Source organism: Pristiophorus japonicus, chromosome 23 (genome assembly GCF_044704955.1).
Source record: "Pristiophorus japonicus isolate sPriJap1 chromosome 23, sPriJap1.hap1, whole genome shotgun sequence".
In the NCBI taxonomy this organism is placed as follows: domain Eukaryota; kingdom Metazoa; phylum Chordata; class Chondrichthyes; family Pristiophoridae; genus Pristiophorus; species Pristiophorus japonicus.
This window is the reverse complement of record NC_091999.1, coordinates 66193998-66214499: the sequence shown is the minus strand read 5'-3', so window position 1 is coordinate 66214499 and position 20502 is coordinate 66193998. Positions and strand designations below refer to the sequence as shown.

At 42.2% G+C, this 20502-nt stretch overlaps 1 pseudogene; it reads right to left on the bottom strand.

Moving 5' to 3' along the window:
* Nucleotides 1-2716: 2716 nt before the first annotated feature.
* On the bottom strand, nt 2717-11044 carry LOC139235588 (probable G-protein coupled receptor 139; annotated as a pseudogene).
* Between the last annotated feature and the right edge of the window lie 9458 nt (nt 11045-20502).

Genomic DNA, 20502 nt, shown 5'->3' with positions numbered 1-20502 from the left:
TATATTTTAAGGAGCGTCTTGAATGAGGAAAAAGAGGAATAGAGGCGGAAGGTTTAGGCAGAGTGTTCCCGAGCTTGAGGCTAGGCAGCAGAATGCACGGCCACCAATTGTTGAGTGATTATAAACGGGGATGCTCAAGAGGGCAGAATTAGAGAAGCGCATACATCTCGGGGCTGGAGGAGATTACAGAGATAGGGAGAGGCGGGACCATGGAGGGATTTGAAATGAGGATGTTAATTTTTAAATCAAAGTGTTGCTTAACCAGAAGCCAATGTAGGTCAGCGAACACTAGCGTGATGGCTGAATGGAACCTGTTCAATTTATGACAAGGAGAGCCGAGTTTTTCAGCAGCTCTAATTTGCTTCAGCTAAAATGTGGGAGGCCACCAAGAAGTTCTTTAGAGTAGTGAAGTCTCGTGGTCACAAAGGTATGGATGAGGGCCTCAGAAGTAGATCAGTTGAGGCAAGTGCTGAAACGGGCTATGTTACGGGGGTGGAAATAGGTGGTCTTATTTATGGTGCGGATATGTGGTCTAAAGATCATTTAAGGATCAAATATGACACCAAGGTTGCGAACAGACTGATTAGCCTCAGAAAGAATTTGGGGAGATGGAGCGAGTCAGTGACAAAGGAACTGAGTTTGTGGCCGGGACTGAATACAATGGCTTCAACGTTCTCAATTTTCATTTAGAGAACATTTCTGCTCATCGAGAACTGCATGTCGGGGTGGCAGTCTGACAATTTAGCGACCGTTGAGTGGGTCGAGAGAATAAGTAGTTTGGTAAAGCTGGACATCACCAGCGTACATGTGGAAACTGATGTTGTGTTTTCAGATAATATCTCCAAGGGGCAACGTGTAGAGGAGACGTAGGGCGAGGCCAAGGATAGATCCTTGCAGGTCAGCAGAGGTAACGCTGCAGGTGGCAGGAAGAGAAGCCGATGCAAGTCATTCTCTGCCTTCCATTAGATAGATAAGAATGGAATCAGGCGAGTGCAATCTCACCCGGCTGTACGACGGTGGAGAGACGTTGGAGAACTATAGAGTGGTCAACCTTGTCAAAAGGCTGCATACAAGTCTGGAAGGACGATGAGGTATAGTTTGCCATTTTCATAGTCACATATGATATAATTGATGACTTTTATGAGAGCTTATTTGATACTGTGGCATGCACGGCAACTGGATTGGAGGGGTTCAAACAAGAAATTGTAGGAACTTGGGCAGGGACTTGGGAGTCTACAACACTCTCAAGGACTTTGGAGAGGAAAGGGAAGTTAGAGTTGGTATGGTAGATTGCAAGGACGGATGGTCCAGGGTTGTTTTTCTTGAGGCGCGGGGTTTTGACGTCAGATTTGGGGGCAAGTTAAACAATAGTTGAGGAGAACGAACCGTTAACAATGTCAGCTAACATGGGGGCCAGAAAAGGAATTCGGATGGTCAACAATTTAGTGTGAAACTGAACAAGGAAGCAGGAAGTGTGTCTGATGGACAGCATGAGCAAGGAAAGGTCATGGGGAGAGATCGGTGGGAAACTGGGAAAAATGTGAGGTAAGGGAAAGGATACGGTCTTCCTTAGAGGATGTTTGGCCCAGTGGGCTTGAGGAAAAAAGGGAAGAGGTAGGGGCGGACGAAAGGATGGGCTCAATCATAGAGACATAGAGTTCCTCACATTCATTGTCGGAGGTGGTGGTGGAGACTGGGGAATTTGATACTGGGGAAGTTTGTGTTTCTGGTACAGGAGGGTCACCTTTCAGTGAATTGGGATGTTTGTCTCTCTCGGACAGGAAATCACTTGTCATTACATTGGGAAGTTTTTGTCACTGGTTCTGGAGATACACAATCAATAAATTGTGACCGCTTCTTCTCTGCTAAAATCAGATAATCAGCCCCATTCAACAGTGGGTATGTTCCCCCACTGAACCAGTGACATAAACATCCCAATTTAGTGACAACTGATTTCATGTCCGAGAGAGACAAACATCCCAATTTACTGTCAGGTGTCCCTGCTGTATCATAAACAATCACATCCCCACTTAAAAACTCCCCAGTCTCCACCCCCACCTCCGACAATAATATGAGGAACTCATTGTCTCTAAAATTCGGACCATCAGTTCCGCCGCTCCTTTTATGCTTCAATGCCAGCTTGACAGTCTGGTCTTCACACTAAATTATGGATGGTGATTATTTGATATGTATAATTTTTTAGATATTTGTTGTTGGGATTTGAGTGACAATGACAATACAGCAATTACTACTTATCCCTATGCAGGCACTAAACTGATCTGTTTAGTGCAAGACTGGCGGGCATGTAGGCCAGATCGGGTAGGGGTCAGAAGTTCCCTTGTCTATCACAATTTACAGCATACTAGCAGATTTCAGGTTCAATTGTTTCTTGTGCCAGCGCAAAAATGAACAGATCCATTGGCATAATTATTCAGTTGGTTAGTGGCTGTCATTCGCGGTTGCAGGTGGTGCAAATGGGGAGCAGATGCTGTCGCGCCAGGGTGAGCCGAAATTAGCAACGCACTACATTAGCGCCAGACACTAATTCTCCAATACTTCTAAAGATACCGCCCAATTCCGGACTATATTGAATTTATAGCCCTAATGTTTTCACTTCATATCAATAGCATTTTTTCACAAACACTGAACCGGTCCATGGGCAATTCTCATAATGCACAATGAAACCTGGGGTTTGTACTTTCATTATTTTATTCATTTATCTCGAATATTCAGCTATATTTGAGAGCGTTCTTAACTTCTCTCTGAATTTACTCTGAGATCCTGCATAAATAAAAGTGTTGGTGCAGCAACTCAACAGTGGAAGCATGTTTCCGCTTTCTTGCAGGATAAATTTGGGATCACTGAAACCTTTGATTTTGTAATCATTTGTAAATCGCTCAAACAAGAACTATACAAGATAAGTCATCCACAACAGGATGAAACTTCCCGAGATGGCGATGAGTAAAACGATGGACTTTCTCCGGCTCTCCAACTCTGGGGCACTCTGATTCTCCCCAGTGCTCTGGTTCCGGAGTCTCCAGCGGGCTCTGCTGGCCGCGAGAATGTGTCTTACGCTCACAACATTGAGCAAAATAATCAGAAGGAACGGGAGACATGGTGTTAGAATACGGTCGAACCAGTCAAACGTTCTTCATACAGATGAAGTATAACGGATTTTCTTCAATTTACGATACCACGGGGCATTGTCAATCCTGTACATGGGCTAGTGTATAAAATACCAGGGAACGCTTTTCACACAGCACAGTGCACACACCATTCCAATAACCACAGCCGCCAATTTATCAGTGCAGAATTTTGTTTTCAGCTTCTGGCAACAAATGGCCACAAATCGATCAAAGATGAAAGCGGCCGTTAACCAGACGGAACTGTCTCTGGCTGCAAAATTAAAGCAATACTGAGACTGCACACGGGAGTGATGGACAGGAAGCTACCTGGAAAATAAATAGCAAGAATCCGGTTCATATTACAACGGTGATAATGACCAGGAGATCCGTCGCCGCCATGGACACCAGGGACCGAGTGATGCAACTGGAGAGACGGCACCTTCCTCGGGACAGGATCACAATCGCCACGATATTAACTGCAAGAAGGTGAGAGTGAGAGAGAGATGAAAAATTAAGGTAAACTTCTAAAAATTGACACGTTGTCCAGAATTATGGAAAGATTGCAGCTTTGGTACTTGAAGCGATGAAAACCGTGTAATCATCTAAAGTGGAACAGACCAGAGAACTCGGGTGTATGAAAGATAATAACTTGCATTTATAATGGGAATCGACAAGAAAACAGAATCCATTCAAGCAATTGTTTCCATTTCAAATGGATTAAAAGAGTCGACTGTGCAATGATAAATAAAATAACCAGATCCTGCCTGAGGAGGGAAAGAGCAGCGTTTATAGGAAATAGGTCAGGCGCAGCGAATGTGGAAGTGCAGCAAAGGATCGAGCCTTTGTCGAGGTTATAAAACGGACAGAAGCGCGGGATCAACGTGTTTCCGGAATAAGGTTTATTAATAAACTAGGCACTCATTTCGAAATGTTCACCTAGTAGCTTACTTTCAACTAGTCGATTTGTTGAATTTAATAAGTGTATAATAATTCAGAAAATCAATTGATTGAGATGTTGGATTGAACAATGCTGCATTTTTCAACAAATGTTTAACATATGAACACAGTCAGTGATTCACATACTAACGGATCCCATGGTACTTTTTCGAAAATGAGCAGGGGAGTTACCCCAGTGTCCTGGCAAATATTTATCCCTCAATCAACATCACAAGAAACAGATTGTCTGGTTATAAATACATTAATTGTGGAATCTTGCCGTGTGCAAATGTGCTGCAGAATTTCCTGAATTGCAACAGTGAATGAACTTCAAAATTAATTAATTGGCTGTAAATCGCTTTGTGAAGTCCTGAGTTTGTGAAAGGCGATTCATCAATGCAAGTCGTTTTGTTTTTCTGATTTGTCCAACTGTTTGAGAATTCATGAAAGCAGCTTTTGATTTTTTGCATTGCTATATGGTCTAATTTGAATTGCAGAAAATTAACGCGAGTTTTAATTCAATTAAATTATTTTTTACAGCCATGCCTATCAATTGCAGCCCTTTTGTTTTCACATAGCTCATAGAACCATATAGGTTTACAGAATGGAAGGAGGTTATTTCGGGAATTTGTATCCGCGCTGGCCGACATAGAAGAGTCCAGGCTAATCCCAGGTTTCAGCTCTTCATCCGTAGCTTTGTAGTTTAGGGTACTGCAAGGGTAATAAGTGATAAGGAACATGGAGATGACAGAAAATTTGAAAAAATATTTTGTTTTATTCTTTATGGTAGAGAACATTAAAAATATCCCAACAGTGGAAAGTCATGGGGGTATGGGGAGAGGGGTGTGGCGTGGAGGAACTTAAAACAATCACATCATAAAGAAGGTGGTACTCAGTAAGATAATGGGACTAAAATCCGATAAATCCCCTAAACATAATGGCCCGGATCCTAGGGTCTTAAGAGAACTAGCGGCAGGGATCGTGGTTGAATTGGTTGTCATTTACCAAAATTCCCTGGATTCTGGAGAGGTCCCAGCAGATTTGAAATGTGCAAATGTATCGCCCCTATTTACAAAAGGAGGCAGACAAAAAGCAGGAAACTATAGTGTAACATCTGTGGTTGGGAAAATGTCTGAGTCCATTATTAAAGAAGCAGTAGCAAGTCATTTGGAAAAGCACAATTCAGGCAGGCAGAGTCAGCATGGATTTATGATGGGAAACTCATGTTTGCCAAATTTTCTGAAATTCTTTGAGAATGTTATGAACAGGGTGGTTGAAGGGGAACGGGTGGATGTGGTGTATTTGGACTTCCAGAAGGCATTTGACAAGGTGCCACAAAAAATGGTACTGCACAAAGTAAAAGTTTACGGCGTTGGGGATAACATATTTGCATGGATCGAGGATATGGCAGGGGGATGGGAACCAATGCAGGAAGACAGAGGGAAACAAAAAGGAGGCAAAAGCAAAAGACAGAAAGGAGATGAGGAAAAGTGGAGGGCAGAGAAACCCAAGGCAAAGAAATAAAAAGCCATTGTACAGCAAAATTCTAAAAGGATAAAGGGTGTTAAATAAAACAAGCCAGAAGGCTTTGTGTCTTAATGCAAGGAGTATCCGCAATAAGGTGGATGAAGTAATTCTGCAAATAGATGTTAACAAATATGATGTCATTGGGATTACGGAGACGTGGCTCCAGGATGATTAGGGCTGGGAACTCAACATCCAGGGGTATTCAACATTCAGGAAAGATAGAATAAAAGGAAAAAGAGGTGGGGTAGAATTGCTGGTTAAGGAGGAGATTAAGGCAGTAGTTCGGAAGGACATTAGCTTGGATGATGTGGACTCTTTATGGGTAGAGCTGCAGAACACCAAAGGGCAAAAAACGTGAGTGGGAGTTGTGTGCAGACCTCCAAACAGTAATAGTGATGTTGGGGAGGGCATCAAACAGGAAATTAGGGTTGCATGCAATGAAGGTGCAGCAGTTATAATGGGTGACTTTAATATGCACAAAGATTGGGTTAACCAAACTGGATGCAATGCGGTGGAGGAGGATTTCCTGGAGTGCATAAGGGATGGTATTTTAGACCAATATGTCGAGGAACCAACTCGGGGGGAGGCCATCTTAGACTGGGTGTTGTGTAATGAGAGAGGATTAATTAGCAATCTCGCTGTGCGAGGCCCCTTGGGGAAGAGTGACCATAATATTGTGGAATTCTGCATTAGGATGGAGAATGAAACAGTTAATTCAGAGACCATGGTCCAGAAATTAAAGAAGGCTAACTTTGAAGGTATGAGGCGTGAATTGGCTAGGATAGATTGGCGAATGATACTTAAGGGGTTGACTGTGGATGGGCAATGGCAGACATTTAGAGACCACATGAATGAACTACATCAATTGTACATTCCTGTCTGGCATAAAAATAAAAAATGGAAGGTGGCTCAACCGTGGCGATCAAGGGAAATAAGGGATAGTATTAAAGCCAAGGAAGTGGCATACAAATTGGCCAGAAATAGCAGCGAACCCGGGGACTGGGATAAATTTAGAACTCAGCAGAGGAGGTCAAAGGGTTTGATTAGGGCATGGAAAATGGAGTACGAGAAGAAACTTGCAGGGAACATTAAGACGGATTGCAAACGTTTCTATAGATATGTGAAGAGAAAAAGGTTAGTAAAGACAAACGTAGGTCCCCTGCAGTCAGAATCAGGGGAAGTCATAACGGGGAACAAAGAAATGGCGGACCAATTGAACAAGAACTTTGGTTCGGTATTCACTTAGGAGGACACAAACAACCTTCCGGATATAAAAGGGGTCGGACGGTCTAGTAAGGAGGAGGAACTGAGGGAAATCCTTATTAATCGGAAAATTGTGTTGGGGAAATTGATAGGATTGAAGGCCGATAAATACATTGGGCCTGATGGACTGCATCCCAGAGTACTTAAGGAGGTGGCCTTGGAAATAGTGGATGCATTGACAGTCATTTTCCAACATTCCATTTACTCTGGATCAGTTCATATGGAGTGGAGTGTAGCCAATGTAACCCCACTTTTTAAAAAAGGAGGGAGAGAGATAACAGGGAATTATAGACCAGTCAGCCTGACATCGGTAGTGGGTAAAATGATGGAATCAATTATTAAGGATGTCATAGCAGTGCATTTGGAAAGAGGTGAAATGGTAGGTCCAAGTCAGCATGGATTTGTGAAAGGGAAATCATGCTTGAAAAATCTTCTGGAATTGTTGAGGATGTTTCAAGAAGAGTGGATGTGGGAGTACCAGTTTATGTGGTATATTTGGAGTTTCAGAAGGCTTTCGACAAGGTCCCACACAAGAGATTAATGTGCAAAATTAAAGAACAAGGGATTGGGGGTCGTGCGCTCATATGGATTGAGAACTGGTTGTCAGACAGGAATCAAAGAGTAGGAGTGAATGGTGACTTTTCAGAATGGCAGGCAGTGACTACATGGGTACCGCAACGTTCTGTGCTGGGGCCACAGCTGTTTACACGAGGGGATTAAATGTAGTATCTCCAAATTTGCGGATGACACTAAGTTGGGTGGCGGTGTGAGCTGCGCGGAGGATGCTATGAGACTGCAGAGCGACTTGGATCGGTTAGGTGAGTGGGCAAATGCATGGCAGATGAAGTATAATGTGGATAAATGTGAGGTTATCCACTTTGGTGGTAAAAGCAGAGAGACAGACTATTACCTGAATGGTGACAGATTAGGAAAAGGGGAGGTGCAAAGAGACCTGGGTGTCATGGTACATCAGTCATTGAAGGTTGGCATGCAGGTACAGCAGGCGTTTAAGATAGCAAATGGCATGTTGGCCTTCATAGCGAGGGGATTTGAGTGCAGGTGCAGGGAGGTGTTGCTACAGTTGTACAGGGCCTTGGTGAGGCCACACCTGGAGTATTGTGTACAGTTTTAGTCTGCTACCCTGAGGAAGGACATTCTTGCTATTGAAGGAGTGCAGCGAAGGTTCACAAGACTGATTCCCGGGATGGCGGGACTGACCTATCAAGAAAGACTGGATCAACTGGGATTGTATTCACTGGAGTTCAGAAGAATGAGAGGGGACCTCATAGAAAGGTTTAACATTCTGACGGGTTTAGACAGGTTAGATGCAGGAAGAATGTTCCCAATGTTGGGGAAGTCCAGAACCAGGGGACACAGTCTATGAATAAGGGGTAAGCCATTTAGGACCGAGATGAGGAGGAACCTTTTCACCCAGAGAGTGGTGAACCTGTGGAATTCTCTACCACAGAAAGTTGTTGAGACCAATTCACTAAATATATTCAAAAAGTAGTTCGATGAAGTCCTTACTACTAGCGGAATCAAGGGGTATGGCGAGTAAGTAGGAATGGGGTACTGAAGTTGCATGTTCAGCCATGAACTCATTGAATGGTGGTGCAGGCTAGAAGGGCCGAACGGCCTACTCCTGCACTTATTTTCTATGTTTCTATGTTTCTATTTGCTAACTAACAGAAAACAGCGAGTCGGAATAAATGGTGCATTCTCTGGTTGGCAATCAGTAACTAGTCGGGTGCTGCAGGAATCAGTGATGGGACCACAACTATTTACAATCTATATTAACGACAAGGATAAAGGATCCGAGTGTAACTGCGCCATTTTTCCTGACGATACAAAGATGGGAGGAAAAGCAATGTTTCAGGAGGACACAAAACACTTGCAAAATGACATTGACGGGCTAAGCGAGTTGGGGAAAAGCTGGCAGATGGAGTATAATTTTGGAAAGTGTGGGGTAATACACTTTGGTGGAAATTACTCGATCAGCAAGTTATTATTTAAATGGAGGAAAATGGCAAAATGCTGGAGTACAGCGGGACCTGCGGGTCCTAGTGCATCAAACACAAACGTTTCATCTGCTGGTACAGCAAGTGATCAGTAATGCCAATCCAATATTGACCTTTATTCCTAATGGGATGGAGTATTAAATGAGGGAATTCTTGCGACAGTTATGCAGGGCATTGATGAGGCAACAACTGGAATACTGCGTACAGTTTTGGTTTCCATATTTAAGTAAGGATACACTTGCTTTGCAGGCATTTCAGAGAAATTTCACGAGGTTCCATCAGGATACGAAGGGGTTGACTTATGAGGAAATGTTAAGTATGTTGGGCCTCTACTCATTGGAATTCATAAGAATGAGAAGTGATCTTATCGAAAGGTATAAGGTTATGAGAGGGCTTGACAAGGTGGATGCAGAGAGGATGGTTCCACTGATAGGGGAGACTAGAACTCGGGAGCATAAATTTAGAATAATGGGCCGCCCATTTAAAACTGAGATGCGGAGGATTTTCTTCTCTCGGAAAGTTGTAAATCTGTGGAAATCACTGTCTCACATAGCTGTGGAAACTGGGTCATTGAATAATTTTAAGACAGAGATAGACAGTTTCTTAACTGATAAGCGAATAAAGGGGTATGGGGAGCGGGAAGGTAAGTGGACCTGAGTCCATAATCGGATCAGACATGATCGTAGTAATTGGTGGGGCCGGCTCGAGGTTCCGTATGGCCTACTCCTGGTCGTTTTCTTATGTTGTTATGTTCTTATAACCAATTATTTGTAAAGTGGTGTGGACTTCTGCATCTACCGCTCTTTCAGGCACCGAGTTCCATTCCCGACCCCAATCTTAGTGATAAAAATCCCCTGAAATCCCCTTTACGCCACATGCCAATTAATTTAAATCTGTGGCCTCTAATTGTTGACCCATCTATTGAGGAAAATAGGTCCTTCATATCATCTCTATCTAGGCCCATCATAATTGATACATCTCAATATGTTATTCCCTCAGCCTCCTCTTTTCCAATGAAAACAACCACAGTCTGTCCAATCTTTCCTCATAGGCAAAATTATCTAGTCCAGGCAACATCCTCATGAATCTCCTCTGCATTCCCTGTAGAGCAATCACACCTTTACTACAAAGCGGTGACCAGAACTGCACGCAGTAGTCCACCTGTGGCCTAACTAGTGCGTTGTACATTTCAAGCTTAACCACATTGCTGCTGTATTCTATGCTTCCGCGAATAAGAGCAAGAATACCTTTTGCCTTTTTGACAATGTTATCGACCTGCTCTGCTACCTTCAGGTATCCTTGCACATGCACTCCAAAGTCTCTTTGTTCCCCTATACTTCATAGTGTCCTATCATTTACTGAGTATTCCGCTGCCTTGATATCCCTCCCCAAATGCAGTACCTCGCACTATTTCGGAATGAATTACATTTGCCACTTCCCTGCCCACAAGACCAGTTCCTTAATATCTTCCTGCAGTCTATAGCTTTGTTTTTCGTTATCAAGCATGCACCCAATGTTTTTGTCATCTGCAAACAGCTTAATCATGCTACTTACATTCATGTCTCAATCATTGATATAGACCACAAAAGGAAGGGTCCCAGTACTGAGCAATGCGGAAGCCCACTGGAAATAGCCTTCCAGACTCAAAACACCCATCAAGCATTACCCTTTGCTTCCTGCCTCTGGGCAATTTTTTATCCAACTTTCCCCTTGGCCTTGAATCACATGGGTTTTCCCTTTCGTGACCAGTTTGCCATGTGGGAATTTATCAAAAGCCTTGCTGAAATCCACACACACTACATCAAACGCACTAGCCTCATCAATGATCCTAGTTACCTCCTCAAAAAAATTCAATAATGTTAGTCAGACATGACTGTCCATTAACAAATCTATGCTGACTGTCCCCAAATCGTCCGTGTCTTTCTGTATGAAGGTCTCCGTGCGTTCAATTCTGAGATGCTCAGAAGGCTACATTCACTAACCTCATCTTCTACCCATATGACCTGAGGGGAACACATTGCACAAATTGTGGTCAATATCAAGTTATTGAGAACATCCAGATAAATAACGCTTTTTACGATTGGTAGCTTACTGCAATACGTTACCTGGGACAGCAATAGCTGCAAGGGCAGTGTAGTAAATAGCGTAGACTAGATCTCTGGGCGCAGCGTGCATTTTCTGTGAAAAGCAGTGAGGTCTGTTCGGGATACCGCATGTGCTCTGATCGACATTCAAGGGATCCCTTATTTTACCTATTGTTAAACCTCCAGAGACAAATTTAGACATAATCCACATTAATATCAATTACAGTCATTGAACAAACATGGTCGGTGACATCACCATTTATATCAGTTCAAACCGTAGAACAAACAGATTAATCCTGTCGAATTAATTCTCATTTTGATTCAGTAGAATGGACAAAACTTGATGCCGCAAAGTTCTGAAGCGAAACCCAAAAAAGCTACAATGCAATCCGAACACGGGAATAATATTGCAACGTTTTAGTGTTTTTCTTTACATTTCTTCAGCAATAATATTTAACATACTTCGTATCCGCATGTAGAAACTGTTGAAAGAAAAATGGAAGTCCCTTAATAATTTCGATTCAGTGGTTCGAATTTGACTCAATATTGCGAGCAGGTATGATTTTATTTCAGGTTAAAGAAGACTTAATACACTCAGTATCAGAGCAGCTGTTTGAAAATTGCTATTCACAATTATATGACTCGTGATTGTCCATTGGGTAGTAAGGGTGGCCCATTACTTATTCCTCCTGCTCACAGGCTCGTTTGCACCGCCCGGATCATTGGCCTTCCTGTCCCATCTACACTGGGAATGACCTGCCCGGATCAGTTGCCTTCCTGGCCGGTCTGCACTGAGAATGACCCAAACCAGGTTGGATATACCCCCAGAAACAGAACTACAGAAAATCCCGTCCGATCGTGTATCTTCCTTTTCCCGCATTCTACACAATCCTGGGCACGGCAAGTTCACTCTCCAGGCAAAGCCCTTGGGCCTCCGTAATCTGCTTTTCAGCCTCAGCATACGCGTTTTCTGTTCCTCCTTTCTGTTTCAATTGTGATGACGCAATCTTAATTAAGATGGCGTCCAACCAAAACCCCATTTTTTCAACATGCTTCCCGCTAATTCTAACAGAGGTGAAATAATCCTCCGTTGATAAAACTATACTACCTTAATAAAAAGTAAAATTAGCATCCTCAATATCAAGCCTCAGTCCAGCAAAGCTTACTACGGAAAATGAATAAAAGGGATTCGGAGTTGGTTATGATGCCATGGCTCATATAACTTTCACATTCCCACAGACATGAAACTGAAAAGAGATACAGTTGTTAGAGATCTGAGCCTCCCTTGTCCTTTTCCTTTGCCTTTCTTGCAATAGCAACTGTCGTTCTTCAATGAAGAAGGCCCCTTGTGACGCTCCCAGAAACTTCAGTCAGCAGAACCGCAAGCATGTGTGTTTTCTCTTTAAAGAATCGTTTCAGAGAAAATCTGAAGGTCATTTAGCTCCTGCAACGCTTAAACCCTGAAAATACCGTCAAAAGGCCACGTTCTTACACTGTGCCTCCCATACTCGCCCAGCTAAACACAATTTGATCACGGTTTGGGGGAAAGGTTACTTCTGCAAAGGAAACTTCTGGGCATTCATCATTTTTATTTCATGCGAATCATTGACTAATCCAGTGACACAGCACAGAAGATGGCCATTCCGTCCATCGTGCCTATGAACGATCTATCCAATAAGCCCCGTTCGCCTGCTCATTCCTTGTAGTCCAGCAAATGTTCTCCCTTCAAGCATTTATATAATTTCATTCTGAAAATTACTATTGAATATACTTCCACCGCCCTTTCAGGCAGTGAATTCCAGATCATACTAACTTGCTGCACAAAGTATGGCGCCACATGCCGCCTCTGGTTCGAATGACAATTATATTTAATTTGTGTCCTCTGGTTACCGACACTTCTGCCACTGGATACAGTTGCTTCTTGTTCACTCTAACAAAATCGTTAATGATTTTGTGCACTTGTAACAAATCTCCCTTACACTTCTCTACACTAAGGAAAGCAATCTCAGATACTTAGTCTCTTCATGTCACGTATGTCTTCCATCCCTGTTGCAATTTCTGTAAATCTTTTCTGCACTTTCTCTAAGGACTTGACATCCTTCGAAAAGTGCGGTGCCCAGAATTGGCGACAATACTACAGCCCGGCCTAAATCCAGTATTTATTTTGAAGGACTAGCGTAACTTCGTCGCTTTGGTACCCAATGCCGCTAATTGATAAAGCGAAGAGACGTGTTTTCCTTTTTAGTTACCTTGTTTAAATATCCTGCCGTTATAAGAGCATTTCAACTGTCTATCTATTTCCGCTTGAAGTCTGTTACTATATTGATACATAAATTAAATCACTGTTATAGTTAAAGGTTTCATTTGGTGGATTCACAATAACACAGAACAAACTAACAATGTAAGGGTGTTGTAGTTGTTAGCTCACGGTAATATATCCCGTCTCGCCTACATTCGGGCATTTAACAAAGAGGATGGTGTTACACGAAGATTTTCATCGCCATGGGAACGTGAAAATAGAATCAGTCATCAAGAAAAGGGATGCAGTTGTTAAGATACCAACATATCGCAGTAACTGATACATTTGCAAGAATGCTGAGCCAATCGGAAGTACGGAGGCACAGAACGTCATAAGAGGCCTGTACATAAATACAAATTGCCCTATGCACCCCTGAGAGGAACACATTATATACAAACAAGAGAAAAGATGAAAGAGACGCAGGATGTGAGACATCTGATGTCAGTTCACACTGAGTCAGCATGAGAGCAGTATTAATAACTAGGAGATAAGGACAAAGACACGTACGCGCAGCCCAAGGTGGCTGAAAAGTAAAATGGTAGAGCCTGTTGCCTTCAACAGTTGTAGCACTCGGGACAGCCTGAAGTCCATTTCATTGACTGTAGCCCATAAAGGTGAAGTCTGATAATCTTGAACATCTGCACAGTAAACACGTTGGATTAATTACTTATCAAATAATATAATGTTGTATAACTGTTGTATGATAGCAATCCTGCTATTGTTCAATTAATATTAAAGCTTGATGTTTAACACCACTCGGGCCAGACGCACACGGTTGTTATTGATGCAGGATTTACGACTCAAACATAATTAGGGGAGGAATTCCCGAACAATAAATAATAATTGGATAAAAATCCTCCTTATTTGTGGTTGTATTTTAACTTTTATACAAGTCTGTAATGCAGAAGTGTGTGCATTGTGACGCAGATTGGGGTGAGGTAACAACTTGCGGTTTGGAATGAGCATTTGGATTGCTGAAGACCTGAGATACTGAGCTCAGACCTGCAACACGTTCGAGTTCACAAATAACCATTATCAGGTATGATTGCAAGTGCGGCCTGTTACGTGTATGTTTAAATATTATTCCATGCATTTTTTGCTTAATGGACACAATGCACACAATGTTCAATGCTCAGGAAACTGATTTGTTTTGGGAGTAAATTCTAAAAAAGATCCCTATCTCTAGCAAATCATCAGTTCACGAATATCAGTGTCCCAACAGAATGAGCGTTCGAAATCGCCAGAATATCCCTGGTCATTTGGCAGGAAAATTCTTGAAAGTTCCTGCTCCCGATCTTTATCATTTACCCACCTTTTAGAAAGTTTAGTATATGAGCAGCGGATGGAGCCAGGAGAACTCTCAGCTCAGATTCTGCGCTTTATTGGTGGAACAGTCTGTCCAATCAGGCATACAAATAGTATAATTAGCGTTCAATCTGATACCGCCCGATTTGCGCAAACCGCCTGAGACGAATTTGTAGGCCTCGCTATCCAGAGCCATACATGATGAGGTACGGGTGATGGGAGTGGCCGGGAATTCCCTTGGTGCTCATGGAACCGGGCCCAACACGAGACACCGCCAACAGGAGAAACAGGGAGAAACAAACCCGCATTCACAGACCGCGGATGTCTGATGCTCAATCGCAATGGGTGATGTAAAATGTGGATATGTCGATATGTGGTGCGCGGCCTTCTATCAATTTACCAAATACATCCCGAAAAGTCACAATCACCTCATGGATTTCGTTATCTTCAATATCAAGAACATGGTTGCAGCGGCTTTCTACCCTTCCTTCGACCGTCTCCTGCCCATTTTCCCCACTCTTACCAAACTCATACTGCGACCACGTATATCTCTCTCATGTCTCCTCCCCATTCATTTATTTCATCAGACTCACCTTCTGCTCTTTAGATCCCAGTGCTTTGAATTCCCGTCCTCTCAATTCCACTCCCCTTTCCTCGGGCTGGGTCATTTTGTCAATGTTGCTCTTTCCGCAGACAGCAACCTGACGCCTTCCAACCTGCTGTCCTCATTCTCTCCTTAAAGCAACACAATTTACGCAGTGCTCATCTCCAACTACCTTCCTGTTGAATCCCTCCAGTGCAGCGTTCCTCCTTTGTCACAGCTCCAGATCATTTGACAATAATGCTGTCTGGCGGTTTCACTGAAATTATGTGTCACCTGATATCGATGCTCAACTCAAGCATCTCCAGTAACTCAGGTGTCGACCTGTGTAATTGGTCACCTTGTGAGGAGTGGGATGGTGATGTGTGGTGTGCAGAATGACTCTCCACCAAATGCAAAATCATATTATCTTATAATTTTTGCTAAGGTCATGTTTTTGCTACGTTAATTTTTCAAAACAGTTAAAAAGAACTGAAATTAATTCTCTCGATGCTTCTCCAGCTCGTACTCTGTAATTTTAGTGGAAGAGACCAAGAAACCTCGGGAAAATAGTGTAAAGTAGCAATGAAATCATTGCGTTTCAGTCTTGCCACAGTGATAATAATCTTACCTCTGAGTTCCCACTTCAGAGGTTGAACACATAATGCATGCTGACACTCCAGTGCAGGACTGAGGGAGTTCTGCACTGACGGAGGTGATGTCTGCCAGAAAAATCTTAAGTTAGGACCCCATCTTCTCTCTCATGTGGATGTAAGAGATCCGATGGCAGTTTTCCTGGTGTTCAATTTATCCCTCAAACTACATTACAAACGAATCAATTTACAAATTTCTAGACTCAAGAGTTCAACAATTTCACTCCTTTCCTTTTTTTCGGACAGCAGGTACTGGTAAAAATTCTACTGTTGCCATTTACTGCTCCTCTGGACCCACCTGTCATGCTTTACGTGTTCCATTACCACCCCCGTTTGCCTTACAGCATCATCACTTTAGTCATTTAAATTTTCTTGCCTTCCACCCTATCACAGACCTTACCTTTTGTTCGTTCCTCCAATCAACTTTCCTTAAGTTTAAACTTCCTTAAGATCGCTTTGAACTCTAACCTTTTCCAGTTATGACGAATGGTCACCGACGTGAAACATTAGCTCTGTTTCTGTCTCCACAAGTACAGCCTGAACTATTGAGTATTTCCAGCATTTTCTGTTTTAGATTTCAGATTTCCAGAATACGCAGCATTCTGCCTTGTATCACTTATGACAGAATCACTGATCATTGATATAATTGATGCTTGACAGACCACGATGTCTGCAAAATGGCTGCCCTGCTTTCCAACTTGAAATTTGGACCAAAAATAGTTTCGAAATTATTTGTTAGATGGAGGGGCAAAGCAAAGATTTAATAGATATAGGCACTTTAAAAAATAAAATAAAGTCTGATGAGATTAACTATTGTCACTCGCAGTCAATATCTAATATGGCGACTATGCAGAGCCGGGAGGAGGAATGTCAACTTCACCCCCACGTTTACTGCTGGTCCACAGCAGCACCCAATGACTGGCCATGTAACTGAATGTAGAGCTCAAAACAGTTTTACAGCTTCCGGGCTTCTCGGATTCTCGCATTGATAGAAAATCCGATTAAGAATATCAAAAGTGAAGAGTCAAAGCATTTGAATACACTTCGTGGCGGGAAATCTCTCGTTACTGTTGACATAGGATATCTAATTGGAAAGATATTAGGACAACCCGTTTTTAACGAAAAAGGGAGCAGTTTTACAGAATATAAACGCATCCACGTTTGCACAATATAAATAAAACACAATTTGTTCCTTACCAATCGACCAGTTTTATACAAAACAGGTAAAGCTCCAGTGCCGTTGATCATTACTAATCGAAGAGTTTATAATAATGGTGATATATTAGGAGGAGGCAAATTTGCACAGAGCAAATAATTTCAGCGAGATGAACACGTGGCTCGAAGACAGGTGTAGGCGAAATGGATTTCGATTCCTGGTGCACTGGCACCATTTCCAGGGGAAGAGTGACTTGTCCCTTTGGGATGGGCTTCACTTGAAATGTGTTGGAACTAGTGTCCTGGCGAATCGAATAACTTGATCTGCAGAGACGCTTTTAACCTAATTAGTGGGGGGTTGGGGGGAGCATACGTGTGAGAGGAGACTTAAAACTCGAGGAGAAAGGAGAAGATGGTGGAAATGATAATAAGAGTGTGACAGAAATGGACAGAATGTATAATGATAAGAGTGTATCAGAAAGTGTGGTCAAACCAGGGCAACATGTTAAAACATCAAAATTAAAAGCTCAGAATGCACGCAGCATTCATAACAAAATAAATAATTGACGGCGCACATGGATATGAATCGGTATGATCTGATAGACATTACGGAGACGTCGTTGCAAAGTGACCAAGGCTGGAAATTGAACATTCAGGCGTATTGGACAATTTGAAAGAATAGACCGAAAGGAAAAGTAGGTGGGGTAGCTTGTTAATAAAGGGTGAGATCAGTGCAGTAGAGAGAAATGGCATTGTTACAGAAGATCATGATATAGAATCAGTTTGGGTGGATATAAGAAATAAAAGGAGAAGAAATCAGTGGTGGGTGTAGTATGATAGGCCCCCAAACTGTTCAGCAGAGTATAAATCAAGAATAACGGATACTTGTAAAAAAGATATAGCAATAATCATGGGTGATTTTTATCTTCATTTTTATTGGAGGAATCAAATTGGCCAAGGTAGCCTTGAGGAAGAGTTCATAGAGGGTATCAGGGATGGGGCCCTTGAACAGTACGTTGTGGAAGCAATAAGTGATTAATCTATCCTAAGGCTGGTACTGTGTAATGAGACAAGATTAATATATTGTCTCACAGTAAAGGATCCTCAAGGAAAGAGTGATCATAGCTTGGTTCAAATTCAAGTTTAGTTGTAGAATAAGAAATTTGGGTTGTCAAACCAGTGTCATAATCTTAAATAAATGTGATCAGAAATGTCCAAAATCAGATTGGCTACAGTGGACTGGAGAAACAAATTAAAGTGTAAAACAGTTGATAAGCAGTGGCAGACATTAAAGGAGAGATTTCATAACTGCCAACCAAAACATATTCCGGAGAGAAGTAAAGAGTTTAAGAGAAGGGAGAACCATTGGTGGCTAACTAATGAAGTAAAACAACATATCAATTGACACCAATGGCATACAATGTTGCCAAGATTGGAGGGAGGCCAGAGGATTGAGACATTTATAAAACCTGCAAAGGACGAGTTAACATATTATTTAGAGAGAGAAGGTGGAGTTAGAGATTAAAATAGCAAGAAATGTAAAAACAGATATTAAGAGCTTCTAAAAGTATATAAAAAGGAGATAGTAGCTTAAGCAAACATTGGTCCCTTAGAGGATGGGACTGTTGTATTAGTAATGGAGAACAGGGAAGTGGCAGTGTCATTGAACACAGATTTTGTCTCGGTCTTCTCGGTCGATGGCACTAAAAACATACCAATAATTGATAATCAAGTGTCGAAAGGGAGGGGGAACTTAAAACAATTATTACCACTCCAAAGAAAAGTACACGGTAAGATAATGGGACTAAATGTGGACAAGTTCCCTGGACCTGATCGCTTGCATTGTAGGGTCTTAAAATACGTGGGATCAGAGATAGTGGATGCACTGGTAGCAATCTACTAAAATTCTCTGGATTGTGGAAATGTCCCAGCGGATTGGAAAACCGCAAATATAACGCCCCTATTTACAAAAAGACGGAGACATGAAGCAAAAAACAATAGGCCAGTTAGTCTAACATCTATAGTTGGTGAAATGCTGTGATCCATTGTTAAGGAACAGTAGCAGGACATTTGGAAATGCATAATATACTAAAAAGAGCCAGCATGGTTTTTTGAAAGCGAAATCATGTTTGACAAATTTTCTGGAGTTCTTCGAGGATGTAATGAGCAGGGTGGATAAGGGGGAACCAGTGGATATATTTGTATTTCTAAAAGGCTTTCAATAAGATGCCACATAAAATGTTACAGAACAAGGTCAGAGCTCACAGGCCAGCGGGTAATACATTAGCATGGAAAGAAGATTGGCTAGCTAACAGAAAACAGAGAGTCGGGATGAATAGGTTATTTTGTTGTTGGCAAACGGTACCGAGTGGGGTGCCACTGGTTTCGCTGCTGGGGCTTCAAATGTTAACAATCTATATTAATTAATTGGATGCAGGAACCAAGTGTAATTTAGCAACGTTTTCTCACGATACAATGATGGGTATAAAAGGCAGTTGTGAGGAGGACTAATGTACAAAGGGATATGGACAGGCTAAGTGAGTTGGCAAACATATGGGAGATGGAGTATAATGCGGGAAAATGTGAGCTTTATCACTTTGGCAGGAAAATTAAAAAAGCAAATTATTATTTAAATGGAGAGAAATTATAAAATCTTGCATTAGTTAGGGGCCTTGGTATCCGATTGCATGAAACACAAAAAGTAAGGATGCAGTACAGCAAGCAATCAAGAAGGCAAATGGAATGTTGGCCTTCTTTGCAGTGGGGATGGAGCATAAAAGCAGTAAAGTCCTAATACAACTGTATTTGTGAGAAAACACGTAGAATATTGCGCACTGTTTGTTCTCCGTATTTAAGGGGGACATACTTGCATTGGAGTCAGTTCAGAGAACGTTCATTAGGTTGATTCCTGAGATGAAGGGGTGGACATATGAAGAAATGTGGAGCAGGTTGAGCCGATACTGATTGGAGTTTAGAACAATGGAAGGTGATGTTACTGAAACATATAAGATTCAGAGGGGGCTCGATAAAATAGATGCAAAGAGGGTATTTCCACTCGCGCGAAACCAAAACTAGGGGGCGTTGTTTGAGAATAACGGGTAGACCCATTTAGAACTCAGATGAGGAATTTCTTCACTCAGATTGTCATAAATATGAGAAATTCTCTTCCACAGAGAGGTGTGGATGCTGGTTCATTGAATTTATTTAAGTTGGAGATAGACAGATTTGAGAACGATAATAGAGTAAAGGATCATCAGGACCAGGCAGCGAACTAGAGCTAAGCCCGCGTTCAGATCAGACATAATCTTATTGAATGGTGGGGCAGGTTCGATGGGCGACATTTCCTCCCCCTGGTCCTATTTCGTATATTCTTACATATTCGGGGCAATAGAATCGGGCAGTTCTGAGAATGGTCAGGAAATTTTTCCAGGTGCCATACTAGAGTCTGGAGCATTTGGCGAAAGGTTTTCGGAATCCTTGATGCATTGGAGTGTAATATTCTAGGAACAATGACTCGCTAACCATCTGGGAAAGCTGGAATTTTGGTCCTTTGAACT